Source organism: Ambystoma mexicanum, chromosome 11 (assembly GCF_040938575.1).
Source record: "Ambystoma mexicanum isolate Mex_15411 chromosome 11, UKY_AmexF1_1, whole genome shotgun sequence".
Lineage (NCBI taxonomy): Eukaryota > Metazoa > Chordata > Amphibia > Caudata > Ambystomatidae > Ambystoma > Ambystoma mexicanum.
In genome coordinates, this window is record NC_090934.1 from 18732476 (window position 1) to 18745476 (window position 13001).

At 49.2% G+C, this 13001-nt stretch overlaps 1 protein-coding gene across 20 annotated transcripts in view; it reads right to left on the reverse strand.

Annotated features, from left to right (window-relative positions):
• MACF1 (microtubule actin crosslinking factor 1) overlaps window positions 1-13001 on the reverse strand; it is a 1825008-nt gene that overhangs the window by 518825 nt on the left and 1293182 nt on the right. The window lies entirely within an intron of this gene.

The window sequence follows — 13001 nt, forward strand, 5'->3', positions numbered from 1 at the left end:
CCTTTGGTATAAGTCTGTACCACACACTTTTGGTAGCAAGCTGAGCAGCCAGGCTTATCTCAAGAGGGAATGTGAGCAGTAAAGGAAGTTACACTTAATTATCACAATCACAATTGTTCAAGTAGACACTTACACTCCAGGTTTCTTGGTAAAAAATACTTAAACATTTATTTACAAAATCATTAAGAAAACATTCACTAGTAGAAATGAACTCAATATTAAACACCAATATACTACAGTACAAAACTCTTAGTTGTAGGGACAGTTTGAGCTCCCCTTTAAAATAGGAATAAAAAGGCAGAGGTTTGTACAATGGGTTAGAAAACACTTCGTTTAGATAATGCAAAGGTTCAATGTACCAGGAGGATAAGTTCAATTCAATAGGCCATGCCAAAGTCAATAGTCTAGTGTTCTTGGATAGGACAGCACAGTTCTGGTACAGATGGAGAAGTCTTTGTAAAAGTTTCTAGAAGTAGTTTAGACGAAAACGAATGATATGTTGGGTCACAAGCTGATTAGGCCTGTAAGCTGGGAAAGTTTCACGAACTCTCACCGCAAAAGTTAGGATCTCTCAACTGGATGGCACAGTACCTTTAAGTGAAACAAAAAGATGTAGCTGAAGACGTTGGTTCCTGGCAGTTCCTGCAGATCTCGCTGTTCCTGTGCCTCAGTCGTTGGGAGAAGAGGGAGGACGTCGGGGGACTACTGCACTGCGCAGGATCATTGTCAGAGCAAACAAAATGGAGTCACTTTGGTTCAGTAGCTGTTGCTTCAAGACACAAACTGGTTTCCCTCTCCCTGGCTAAACCTTACCCAGCATTGAGAATGGTATCCAGGTGTCTTCTGAGCTGATTGATCCCACCAACTCAAAGGAAGGAGCTGTCCTTGAAGGAGCTTCTCTGTCGAAGAGAGATCTGGCGATTCGAAGGTGCAGCAGGGCTTTACCGGGCAAACCAACAGTCCAGTGGTTGCAGCAGCCGTCCTCTTCCAGCTAGTCTTCGGTTCTTTTGTTCCAGTGGTCGACTCTGCCTTTCAGTCCTGGAGACTCGCCTTTTAAACAGTTTTCTCCCATTCATTCCAGCCTAGCTGCCACTCACCCAGCAGGGTGGCTGTCCTTGCTGGACAGTCAGCCAGCCAATCACACCAGAGTACATTTGGGTCTCTTAGGAGACTAAGCACAGGGAGTTTCGGGCACCTCCCTCACTTCCTGCTCACCCCAGATACTCAAACGCCATGGATGGACTTCAGTCCTGAAGCCCGCCAAAGGCTCACGAACAAAGGGACAAAACCTGGTTTGGCACGACGAGTTAAACACCAGAAGGACCTTTCCACAAAGAAACGGCAAAAAAAGTCCAGAGTCTGTTTTTTACAGAGGGGTCTTGGGCGCCATATTGAAAAACATGGCGGCCCCGATTTTTTGCTAGCAGTGTTCGCAGTCGGGAAAAATCAAGGTAGTTCGTTATAAAACCACTGCCACCAGCCATTTCAATAGGAAAGGGTAGCTTTTGACAGCTACAAGAGTGTTTAGACATAGGGGATACTAAGTAACCCCTCCAGCACTCTATAGGAAGATAGTGTGTGCTGGGTGTAGGAATCTAAAAAGACTAGTAAAGTCAATTTAACTTTACATTACTGGGGAACAGTAGTTCATCCCAGAGAAGGTATTTGAACCTTGGGAAGTCCAAAGGACAACCCTGTGCCACTGCACTAAAGGTGCTTTGTGACACAACAATAATAAGATGATGCCTATTGAGTTATCTAAAACTCCATAATCAAAGAACACAAGAGTAAAACACATATCAAAATGCATGAGAGTGGGAAAAAAGGCTCACACTCTCTCCAGGGAAAAAAGACAAGTCCTCAAAATCCAGCAAAGTTGCTACGGGTCTCTAAGGTGAAGGGAATAAGCACATTTCTGATAATTCTCCCCAACACTCGTCCCCCCCAGACTAAGGGACAGGAGGATTTAATCCACCCCTGTATGAATCTGCTTACTCCAGTCGGTCAAACATTCTGGAGAGACCATTAGCATTTTGGTGATTGCACCCTGACCTGTGTTCAATGGTAAAATCAAACCCTTGGAGGCTGATTTACCATCTCAATAATTTTGGGTTCTCCCCTTTCATCTGCATTAACCATCTCAAGGGTTGGTGGTCAGCCCGCGGCGGGGCAAGGGCGCGGTGTTTCGTGTTTGGCGCCGTTCTGGTCCCCGGAGGGACTTCCTGTTGTTGTGGCCACGCCCCCCTAGACATATCCCCCTGGACATATCCCGCTGCCGCCAGCCCCGCAGCGGTGAAGCCCGCGGTGGGGCAAGGGTGCGGTGTTTGGCGCCGTTCTGGTCCCCGGAGGGACTTCCTGGTGTTGTGGCCACGCCCCCCTGGACATATCCCGCTGCCGCCAGCCCCGCAGCGGTGAAGCCCGCGGCGGGGCAAGGGCGCGGTGTTTGGCGCCGTTCTGGTCCCCGGAGGGACTTCCTGTTGTTGTGGCCACGCCCCCCTGGACATATCCCGCTGCCGCCAGCCCCGCAGCGGTGAAGCCCGCGGCGGGGCAAGGGCGCGGTGTTTGGCGCCGTTCTGGTCCCCGGAGGGACTTCCTGTTGTTGTGGCCACGCCCCCCTGGACATATCCCGCTGCCGCCAGCCCCGCAGCGGTGAAGCCCGCGGCGGGGCAAGGGCGCGGTGTTTGGCGCCGTTCTGGTCCCCGGAGGGACTTCCTGTTGTTGTGGCCACGCCCCCCTGGACATACCCCGCTGCCGCCAGCCCCGCAGCGGTGAAGCCCGCGGCGGGGCAAGGGCGCAGTGTTTGGCGCCGTTCTGGTCCCCGGAGGGACTTCCTGTTGTTGTGGCCACGCCCCCCTGGACATATCCCGCTGCCGCCAGCCCCGCAGCGGTGAAGCCCGCGGCGGGGCAAGGGCGCGGTGTTTGGCGCCGTTCTGGTCCCTGGAGGGACTTCCTGTTGTTGTGGCCACGCCCCCCTGGACATATCCCGCTGCCGCCAGCCCCGCAGCGGTGAAGCCCGCGGCGGGGCAAGGGCGCGGTGTTTGGCGCCGTTCTGGTCCCCGGAGGGACTTTCTGTTGTTGTGGCCACGCCCCCCCTGGACATATCCCGCTGCCGCCAGCCCCGCAGCGGTGAAGCCCGCGGCGGGGCAAGGGCGCGGTGTTTGGCGCCGTTCTGGTCCCCGGAGGGACTTCCTGTTGTTGTGGCCACGCCCCCCTGGACATATCCCGCTGCCGCCAGCCCCGCAGCGGTGAAGCCCGTGGCGGGGCAAGGGCGCGGTGTTTGGCGCCGCAGGTGTTTGGCGGCCGCGGAGAGAGGCACTCTCTGTGAGGGCTGAGTAGGCTGTCGGTCGGGGCACCAAGAAAAGTAAGTGTCGGCAAGTGTTACACACCCTTTTGACTGTAGGTGATTGTCTCCTACATGGTGTAGAGCTCGAGAAGTTTGCTGGGGTCCACACTGAGCTAATCAGCCCAGCTTCCTCAGGACAGTTGCGGGGGGCCTCCGCTATGTCCCTTTTAAAATCCTTGAGGTCCTTTAATTGCCGTGCCGTACCAAGGAAACCGGCCAGGAAACCAGACAGCTTTTTGCCATCCACCCCGCCCCCACCCCTGAACTGTTCCGAGTGCGAGTGCGAGTCTGCCACCAACCCTTCCAAACATACTCCAGCGCGAAAGCTCCTGGCTGTCAAAAGAAGATGCCAACAGGGAGTAACAGCCAAAGCAAAGACCCTCACATCTTCATGCCCTGACATTGACCTGGCCCACCGAGGGCCCATCCACACCGCGGAGGGTATGAAAGCATCCACCCCAGGATCACAATGTGGGGGGGGGGGGGCCTGCAGCAATCTTGCTAGTCTCCCAGCACTGAGCTGCAATGTCAGCCCCCCAAGTCTGGAATAAAAAACCATTGCCTGCAAGGATACTTTGCTCGCCGAAACTGGGAATCCAGATGCTTTGCTGCTGGCTAATGCTCCTGGGACTTGCATAGAGGGGGCTCATGATGTGTTAGTTCTTCCACCAGCATCCCTGACACCTGTTGTACCAGTTATCACCCCACTCAGCCCGCACCTTGCAAGTCCACGCTTGCCCCTTGATCTCCCGTCCATCTTGGGATCTATTCTTGACTGTCCCCCCCGAATCACTGTTGCTGCTACCCTGGACCCAATGAACATAGAAACTGTCAGAGCAACCGAAGATAATCACCCTCCCAGTTCCATCTGCAGCTCCTGGAGTGAGAACCAACCTGCATTGACCCTAGGGTTCAGTTCCTCTCTTAATTTACCACCATTTAGGGCGCTCAAGTCCATCACCCACGGCAGTCATCCCTCCTCTGCCCCAACACCCAAGGAGGTGCATACTGTCGGAAGTTCCCATTGCGCACAGATGCTCTCCGAACTAGCTGTCATTAAAAATCTACTTTTGGTACTGATCGATGCCCAGGGGAGGAGTGGGGAGAGGAACGGTGGAGTGGTCTCGCTGGGGGATTCTTCCAGCATGCCTCTTGCTGGTAAGGGACCCAACCCTCCACAGCAACCTCTGAACACTGTATCCTGCGAAGGGTCTGTTCTTGCTCTAACGAGCCTCATTCCGGATGTGCAGTTGACGCACTCTAACGCTGCTCGAGGTCACCCCCCTGGGTGTACCAGGCCAAGTTTGCCGGTGGAGGATCCCCCTAGCTCCTTGAGAACAAATCCCTTTGGGGAGGGAGATACAGGAGCTCATGGAATCTGTTCAAGGGTGCGCAGCCCCAAGAGTCATGTATCTGGGGGGAAAAGAACTGCTACTGTTTTTCTGCATGGGGTACCTAAACTGCTTTTGGGCAGGAGAGAACCAAGGGATGCCCTCTCTAACAAATGCCTGCATTGGCTTCATACAGCTGGGAATTGTCCCTTTGTGGTCAGGGAAGCTATGGTGGGGTGTGTTAGATTGGTTGGCGAGGGTATAAACTCTTCCGACTCTGTTAAACTGGTTTTTAGGAATGTTCAAATGGCCAGGGAAGTTTTGAGAAGCTCTGAGGGCTATGTGCGGGCCCCACACAGTGGGATTGCAATCAGCTCGCGCCCCTATCCGGGAGCAGCTGCTTCACCTGGAACTATCACCCATAGTAATGTCCTGTCCGGAGCAAACTGTACACCTCTGGGAAAAAGGCCCGCAGGGGGATGTAAGCGAGTGCCTAGAGTGGGCAATTAGTCTTGTGTCTCTTTGGACTAGTAAAGGGACATTATGGGATGTAAGGGGGGGCCTATGGGTGACCCTTTTCTCCCTCCTAGAACCTCCGATTTAACACATTTGGATATGGAGCACAGATGGTAATTTTTATGTGTTGTGATTTTGTATTTCTTGTGTTTGATGGATTTTTTTGGAAATTCGAATAAACTTGTTTGACTTGACTTGAATCACAAAAGTAGATCCATACAAGTATGGCCTAAACTTCTTCAGAGACCACACAATGGCAAAACACTCACGTTTCTTTGGTTGCCCACCTTGTCTCAGGTTGCTTCAGTTTCCTGCTGATGAAGCAGACAGGGTGTTCCCTACCTTTCTCATCCAGCTGACTCAGAACTGCACCTATAAATGTATTGGAAGCATCTGTTTGCACAATGAAGGTTTGGCTGTAGTCAGGAGCTCTTAAGACTGGAGATTGGCAAAGGGCTTTCTTAAGTCCTTCAAATGCCTTAGTGCACTCCTCATTCCACCTGACCTTCTTGGGGAATTTGGGCGAGGAGACCACGTTCAAGAGAGAAGCTATGGAGCCATAGTTCTCTATGAAGTTCCTATAATAACCAGCAAGATCTAAGAAGGCTCTCACTTAGGTTTGAGTAGTATGGGTGGCCCATTCTTGTACAGCTTGTACTTTACTATGCAATGGCCTTATTTCACCTCCTCCTACCTCATGTCCAAGGTAGACCACTGCTCTGACCAATTTGACATTTACTAGCCTTTATGGTCAGATGGGCCTGCTCAAGAGCCTGCAAAACACATCCTAAGTGGTCAACATGTTCTTTCCAAGTAGGGCTGGACACTGCAATGTCATCCAAGTATGCCATGCAGAAGTCCTCTATCTCAACGTTCAGAACTTCATTAACCACCCGTTGGAATGTTGCAGGTGCATTCTTTAGTCCAAAAGGCATTGCCTTAACCTGGTAGAGGCCTGCTGGGGTCGGAAATGCAGTTTCTCTTTGGCATGGCCTGTCAGGGCTATTTGCCAATAGCCTGATGTTAGGTCAAATGTACTGAAGTACTTGGCTGAAGAAAGTTTGTCCACCAGTTCATCTGTCCTAGGTAAAGGATGGGCATCAGTCTTTGTGACTGCATTTAGAGCTCTATAGTCCACACAGAATCTGAACTCCTTGGATCCTGCCTTTTGGCACTAGTACAACTGGACTAGACCATGGGCTTGTAGATGGCTCTATCACCCCGAGATCAAGCATCTTGTTGACCTCTTCCTTTATGTGGTTTCTTACGTGGTCTGACATCCTGTAACCTCTGCTTTTAACAGGTAAACAGTCACCAGTGAGAATATCATGTTGGCCCCAAGGGTCAAGCCTGGTGATAGTGAAAACAGGGAGGCAAACTGATTTAACAGAAACTTGCACTCCTCCTGTTGTTCCAGTGTCAGATTAGAAGAGATATTAACTCCTACCTTCTCATCTAAAGGCTGCCTTCTGAGGAGATCATTTAGAGGTTCACTCTCCTCCTCCTCCCGAGCAGAAGCTAGAAGCAAAGCTCCCACTTCTGGTCTTGAGACATAGGCTTTTAGACGGATGGTGTGAAAGACCCTGGGAGCCTCCTTATGATTGCCTAAGTCCACCAAATAATTGACCTCTCCAAGTTTTCCCACAACCTTATAGTGTCCAATCCACTTGTCCTGTAAGGCCTTCTGCCTTGCAGGTACCATAACTAGAACTTGCTGGTCTTGAGTAAACTCAAACATTTTGGCCTTCCGGTCAAGCCAATGCTTCATCAGAGCCTGACCTACTTTCAAGTTATCCGAGGCTTCTGTCATCATGTGTGTCTTCCCCTCCGGGGACCAAGCACAGTCAGTGACTCTCACTGGCTTGGGGGAAGGAACACTCTCCAACCCCTCCTTAATTAGGGCCAATGGACCTCTAACTGGATGACCGTAGAGAAGCTCAAAGGGATTAAATCCAACTCCCTCCTGAGGGACTTCTCTATTAGCAAATAGAAGGAATGGCAGTAGAAGGTCCCACTTTCTTCTAAGGGGTTTCTCTAAAGCACCTATCATGCTCTTCATAGTTCCATTAAACCTCTCTACTAATCCATTCGTCTGGGGATGGTAGGCAGTTGCAAACTTGTAAATCACCCGCAGTTTTTCCACATGGCCTGCATGTAGTGGGACATAAAGGTTGATCCCCTGTCAGAGATGATTTCCTTAGGAAAACCTACCCTGGTAAAAATACCAAGTAGGGCTTTAGCAACAGCCTGAGCTGTAACAGTCCTTATAGGTATGGCCTCAGGATACCTAGTAGCATGGTCTACTACAACCAATATAAATCGATTGCCTGAAGAGGTTGGAGGGTCTAAGGGACCAACAATGTTGATTCCTACCCTCTCAAAAGGAACTCCCATTACTGGGAGAGGCACCAAGGGTACCACATTCTTGGCTCCACTCTTGCCAGATGTTTGACAAGTGTGACAGCTCCTACAGAATTAATCTACATCAGACCCCCAACTTAGGCCAGTAGAAATAGAGAGAAAGCCTTTCCTTGGTCTTCTTAAAGCTTAAGTGACGAGCTAAAGGAGTCTCATGGGCTACCCGTAGGAAGTGTTGTCTCATCTCTAGAGGCACTACAAGTCTTCTGTAGTCCCCTGGGATAGACTCAGTTGGTTCACTGTAGAAGAGGCCATCTTCCCAGTACAACCTGTGCTCCCCTGGCTCTTGCCCATCCAGCTGGGAAGCTGCCTGTTGGCAAAGTCCTTCAAGAGTGGGACACTCTCTTTGACCTCTGCTGAAGTCTGCCCTACAGGGGCCATCTTCTGCCAGTAAAGACTGCAGTTAAGGATGGTATTTAGGATCCAGATCTCCAACAGGGGGAAGGTCTTCTTCCAGCTCTGAATCTTTAGCAGCTGATTCAACCTTTCCTGGTTGTTCCTCACACTCAGCCTCACCTGGTGGAGCAGTCAAAGGTGTGACTTTGGACAGTCCTCTCGGGGATGTCCTTGTTGGAAGCACAGGAGTGCTCTCTTGCTTTTCTTCGAGACCTTGGGTTTCCACTTTGCCTCCTTCTTCTTAAAAATAGCAGTTAGTAGTTCATGTGGGCTAGGTGTTATAGACTCTTCTGTAACATCCTCTGGAGAGTCAGTTAAGGTACTCTCTCAGGCCTTCCTTGTCTGTTCCTATTTCCTTTTGCTGGGAGGCCTGGTGGTGCTTGATACAACTCCAAAAGTGTTTAAGTCATTCCCCAACAGGACTCTCCCAGGCACCTCACTCTGCACACTAACAGGCATCTTGACAGTCATGGTGTTGCACTGGATGAGAGCTGGTAGTCTAGGAAGCATTTGCACTGGGCCTCCAGCAAGTTTAGCGGGGCCTTTGGGTGCCTTAGCACCATCCTCAGGTTTGAATAAAGATGCATCCTCTACTGTAATGCTGGCCCCAGTGTCTCTAATGGCAGGGGACTCCTGACCATTTACAAGTACACTGTACTGTATTATTTTGTGTGATCTGGAATTGAATTGTAGACATCTAAATTCTGCTGTTCCCACAGACCCAAGGACACGAAAGAAACACTGGCAGAGACTCCAATGGGGTCTTCAGCCAGTAATTGAAAGTTTCCACTTGCCATTTGTACTTCTCCCTCTGCGGAAAAGGCTAAGGAGGCAGTGTGGACCCCTGAAGGTTTACCCTTGCATCTGGGATCCCCTTCCACATGGTCAGTAGACCCACAAGCATAACATTTTTCAAATGTTTTGACAAAGGGGGTTTCTGCTGACCCCCCTATGGTTTGGCACCAGAGGTTTCACTAGCCTGATTCGGTTACCCTTTTTCTGTTTGGGGCCCTCTTTTGGATTAGAGGTATTAGAATTCTCTTTGCCATCTTTCTTTTGCTGCTTCCCATCATCCTTTTTCTGAGTTGCCCCAGAATCCTTGTGAGTAGCCCTGCTGGCAACCCACAAGTCAGCAGCCGATGCTAAATTCTTTGGATCAATTTCCTTAGAGTCAGCCAAGTGCTGTTTCAGCTCAGGAGCAGGCATCAAAAATAGATTCGAACAAAAATAGATTTCTCATTCCTTCAAAAGTGTTAACTCTGTAACCCTTTACCCAACCATCTAAGTTCTTCAAACACTCACACACCCAGGTAGCCCAAGGGTCCTAAACCTCTTAAGGTACTGGGAAGGAGTTTTCCCAAATCTACCTATCAAAGCTAGCTTCACATTTTCATACTCCAATCTTTAAAGTTCCCCCACCTCAATTACAGCATCAGTTGCAACCTGGGGGAGCCTAGACAAAAGACAAGGAATCAACTGATTCCCTGTGAAACCCTGAATCCTATAGTTATACTCAAAAACAGCCAACCAATCCAAAATATCAAGCTTCGTCTCATACATACTCACAGCTTCCTTATGATTGCAAGGTCTCTTAGGACTGGAAGACCTAGAAGGCTCTGGGATAGAACAATTTTCAAGAGACAATTTCTTCATTTCAAGAGCATGATGCATTTCCATTTCTCTGAGTTTGATTTCTTGACGTTTACTTTCAGTTTGCATTTGGAGCCTTTTGAACTCTAATTCAAGTCTCATTTTTTCAAGAGACACAAATGCTGGACTCAGTACTGGACCTGGTAGGGTGTCTGTGGCTAAAGATTGAAGACTAATAGCGTGTTCAGGAGCAGAGGGGCTCACATCCTGAGACTCCTCTAACTCTTCTTGCTCATGAATAACAGAGAGACTCTGAATCATTATCATCCTCATCAACATTTCCCACATTTGCTGAAGGAGTAGGTGTAACAGACCCACTTCTCAGACTTTGAAATTCCAACAATCGTTGAATCAATTCATTTTTCTTTCCTTTAACATTGACGTTCCCGACCTTCCACATTTCTTTCCGTTGATCTACTGTTAAAATGATCAGGGCCTCCTGTCTGTAGTTACCCATATTAGGCATGATAAAATTGCTTTTCTAGTGGTGCTTAGCCTTGTGAAGGTTACTATCTGAACCAAAGTAAAGCAGAACTCTCAATGTAACAACTATACAATTTATCCCACCCCTGCCACCAGTGTTAGGCAATGTTTGTATGCAGTACCCTCAGGGACCACTACACACAACTAGAACTACAGGTGTAAGCAAAACCAACCTTTGGTATAAGTCTGTACCACACAGTGTTTGGTAGCGAGCTGAGCAGCCAGGCTTATCTCAAGAGGGAATGTGAGCTTGTAAGGGTGTTACACAGACGTCTATAATTACAAGTATTCAGCTAGATACTTATACTCAAGATTTCTTGGTAAAACACATTAGTTTATTACACAGTCAGTTAGAAAACATTCACTAAAAGGAGGCAAATCAATATCACACAAAAATATACTACAGTACTTCACACAATCAGGTTCTGAGGCATTTAAACTACTTTGAATGAGGAGCACAACGGCATTCAAAACATTTGAAGTAGGAGCAAAAAGGCATAAGTTAATAAAACGAATAATAGAGTTACTCTTAAACAGTGCAAATAGTTTGAGTTCCCAAGAGGAGTTGATTCAATGCATTAGGTAGGCCAAAGTCAATGGACTAGAGTCTTGTATAAGAAAAACAGTTCTGGTAGTTTAAACAGAAAAGTCTTTGCCACGGTTCTCAGAAGTAGTTCAAAGAAGAAAGGTTTGTATGTCTGATCACAAGCTGACTAGTTGCCAAAGTTGAACGCACTTTCGCAGTGAGAGGTAAGTTCTCTCAGTCAGGTTTTCACAGTACCTTATATTGAAGAAAAAGATGCAGCGGAAGACTTCTGTTCCTGGCAGTTCCGGCAGATCTCGCTGTTCCTGAGCCTCAGTCATGGGGACAAGAGCGAGGACGTCGGGGGACTCCTGCACTGCACTGGGAATGGTCAAAAAAGCTGGTAAACTGGCAAATCTTCAATTCCGGTAGCTGTCTTCAAGCACACAAACTGGTGTTCTCCTTCCTGGCTATTCCGTTTCCTGCAGCACTCAGAGGAAAATACAACCAGCTCCGAGAATGGTGTCCAGTTGGCTTACGAGTTGATTGGTCCCACCAACTCAAAGGGAGAAGTCGTCCTTGAAGGGCTTCTCTGTGGAGATGAACTTGACGATTCAGACCGGCAGCAGGGCTTCACCGGGCAAACCAACGGTCCAGGAGTTGCAGCAGCCGTCCCCTTCCAGCTCGTCTTTGGTTCTTTCGTTCCAGTGGTCGACTCTGCCTTCCAAGCCAAGACTCACCTTTTAAATAGTTTTCTCCCATTCATTCCAGCCTAGCTGCCACTCACCCAGCACGGTGGCTGTCCTTGACGGACAGTCAGCCAGCTAATCATGCCAGAGTGCATTTGGGTCTCCTAGGAGACTAAGCACAGGGAGTTTCGGGCACCTCCCTCACTTCCTGCCCACCCCAGACACTCGGTCACCAGAGGCGGTCTTCAGTCCTGAAGCCCGCCAAAGGCAAAGGAACAAAGGGACCAAACATGGTTTGGCGCACAGAGACAAACTCTAGAAGGACCTTTCAAATAAGAAATGGCGAAAAAAAACTGGGACCTGTTTAAACAAAGGGGGCTCAGACGCCATCTTGAAAAACATGTCTCCCGCGATTTTTAGCTACCGGTGTTCGCGGTCGTGAAAAATCATGGTAGTTCGTTGTAAAACCACTGCCACCAGTCATTTTGATAGGAAAGGTAGGATTTGACTGCTACATGCGTTTATAGACATAGGGGATACTAGGTAACCCCCTCCATCACTCTAGTGTGTGCTGGGTCTAGACATTTAAAAAGACTAGTAAAGCCAATGTAACTTTAGATTCTCTGGGAAACAGTAGTTTATCCCAGAGAAGGTGTTTAAACCTTGGGACAGCCTAAAAGGCTTCCCTGTTTCACTGCACTGAGGGTGCTGTGTGACACACATGAAAAGATGATGCCTATGGAGTTGTCTAAAACTCCAAAATCAAAGAACACAAGAGTAAAACACACATCAAAATACACGAGAGAGTGGGAAAAAAGGCTCACATTCTCCAGGTAAAAACAATAAAGTCTTCAAAACCCAGCAAAGTTGCTGGGGGTCTCTAAGGTGAAGGAAGTTAGCACATTTATGAGAATAATCCCTAACAAGGTTGATTTCAAGAAGGTGAAAGATTCAATAGCTGCATCTTTGTGGTGCATACAGGCCCATCCCTGGCCAACCCAGCACAGTAAACAATGTGCCCAGGCCAATCAGTAAGCAGTACATCACTCTGACAGATGTGCCCAGACCCAGCACTAACTGCTAGAGAATTCTACCCGGGCTGCGTACAATTATCCTCGCTCATTCCTCCGTTCTTGAGCAGGGGGTGTGCAGACCCATCCCTGACCCGCCCAGCACTCTCCATGGGGAGACAGGGACCCCATCCCTAATCAGCCAAGCACTCTCCATGGGGTGTAAAGCCCCATCCCAGATCAGCACAGCACTCGCCATGGAGTGACAGGGACCCCATCCCAGATCAGCCAAGCACTCTCCATGGGGTGTACAGCCCCATCCCAGATCAGCCAAGCACTCTCCATGGAGTGTACAGACCCATCCCAGATCAGAACAGCACTCGCCATGGAGTGATGGGGACCCCCCATCCCTGATCAGCACAGCACTTCTCAATATAACCGGCAGTACTATTAGTGCATACGACATGCTCCCATTGCAGACCCCACAGGTCTTCCATATAGTGATAGTTATTTATGCTGCAGAAACAGGTGCCTTCAACCAAGGCGTTGTCAGCTTATGTCCAGAATACTGCATGCAGAGTTTCTAGGGCAAGAGTGCTCCTGTATCGCTGTGCACTGCACATGCACCATAGCCGTTCGGAC